Genomic DNA, 2075 nt, shown 5'->3' on the forward strand with positions numbered 1-2075 from the left:
GGGTAGAGGCAGGGATACTGTTAAATATCCTGCAACGCACAGGACAACCACAAGGAATGATTCAGCCCCAAATGTCCAAAAGTGCCGAGGTTGAGAATCTTTGACTTAAATGAACATCAGACTGTTCAGCTCTTCAATACTGTTAAATTAATTAGACAAGGAGACCCTTAGGCTGAGGTGGCTCTAATGCTGGGGGTGTTCTACACAAGCAAACCAAAATCTAAGCCTGCAAATGCCTCACAGTTACAAACCGAAACCTAAGGACAACCAATCACAGCTAACTAGGCTTTAAGCCAGTAAGTAAATTCCTTACTTTGTTTCTTTTTTTTCCTCTGTAAAAGTTCACCTCCAGCTCCCATCCATGGAGTGCTTGCTTCTAACCACTCTGGCTTGGTGCTGCATAATTGGAATGGATTTTGCTCAAATAAGTTCTTAAATTTTTAGTAGGCCTCATTTTATCTTTTAACAGTTCAAAAACATCAAAAGACAGTTTACTCTCCAAGAGTCTTAAAAATCTTTGTCTCCAAACCTTTGCCTTGTCCATTGTTGGGCTGCACCCTGCAGGCCTGCAAGCTCTGTACTTGCGCAGCCTGGAGACTGAAGAAAGAGCCCGGAGTCAGTGACCCTGATTCAGTGGTTTCATGGATGGGGGAGCTTACACGTCCGAAGCAAGGTCCTGGAGCCACACCCCACCATGTAGGTGGGCAGGACATGGTGGCAGTCTCCGCTCCTGGGCGAGAGGGAGGTTACCAGTTATAGGGGGAATTGATGACATCAAGTTAGCTCATCGGTTGCCAGGGAAACCAGCAGAGGGCCCTGCCACTCACGGCCCCTTTGATACACTATCATAGTGGAGAGAGTTCTGAGCTAAAGATTAGAACAATCACTAGCTGGGGCCAGGGGCCAGTACATAGGCATTTACTGATTAGGCTCTGTGATTAAGAGGGAAGGTCTGTCAGGTGAGTAGGATGTAGGTGAAGCAGGCACTGGTCGAGCAGGGGATGTGCAGAGAGCAAGAGAACAGCCATCTTGGGTGGCCTGGTCATACATCCGTCAACCCTAAACTATTATAGTACGATCCTCACTCAATTCTTTTTTTTTTTTTCTTAATTTATTTATTTTATTTATTTATTCCCTGGTTTGGACCAAGTACTGGGGTAAAAGGGTATAAAAGTGAATTACTCACACTGCTCTCAAGGAGCAATCTATTTTCTGATGGATTTCCTCCAATAACTGAAGGAAGGGGAGAGTGGGCATTGTGCTCAAAGATATTCATTGCACTATTATTTACAATAGTAAAAACAGGTGTCCAGTCATAGGAGAATTCTTAAGTAAACACTAGGTTATATCTACCTGGTGCAATATTTTGATGCCTTTAAGCTCAGTTTTCCAAGGAGACTTTAAGACCACAAGGAAGTGTCCTCATTATAAATGGAAAAAATAAGATATAACCTCATACATAGGCTATATGCCTATGATTATAGGTTATATGCATAAGTGAAAGGCTAAGAGGAAACACACCAAAAGTTAACAGGTGCTGGTAACAGGGTGCTTCCTCTTTTTCACTTCTTCCCTCCTTTTCTCTATTTTTTCAATTATTATTATTTATTTATTTATTTATTTATTTTGTGCTGCATTGGGTCTTCATTGCTGCATGTGGGCTTTCTCTAGCTGCAGTGAACAGGTGCTCTTCGTTGCGGTGCGCGGCTTCTCATTTCATTGGCTTCTCTTGTTGCGGAGCACGGGCTCTAGGCATGCGGGCTTCGGTAGTTGTGGCTCGCGGGCTCTAGAGCGCAGGCTCAGTAGTTGTGGCGCACAGGCTTAGTTGTTCCGTGGCATGTGGGATTTTCCCGGACCAGAGATCGAACCAGTGTCCCCTGCACTGGCAGGCAGATTCTTGTCCACTGAGCCACCAGGGAAGCCCTATTTTTCAATTATTTTTAAATGAGCTGGACCAGGGAGTTGGAACTCACTGGGTGAATGGTGGGGGCCATTCCTTGCCTCTGTAATCTTCAGAGTGCCCTGCAGTTTGTATCTCATCCATGCAGGGATCCTCATCTGTGGGCATGGGCTCA

Source organism: Balaenoptera ricei, chromosome 13, assembly GCF_028023285.1.
Source record: "Balaenoptera ricei isolate mBalRic1 chromosome 13, mBalRic1.hap2, whole genome shotgun sequence".
Classification (NCBI taxonomy): domain Eukaryota; kingdom Metazoa; phylum Chordata; class Mammalia; order Artiodactyla; family Balaenopteridae; genus Balaenoptera; species Balaenoptera ricei.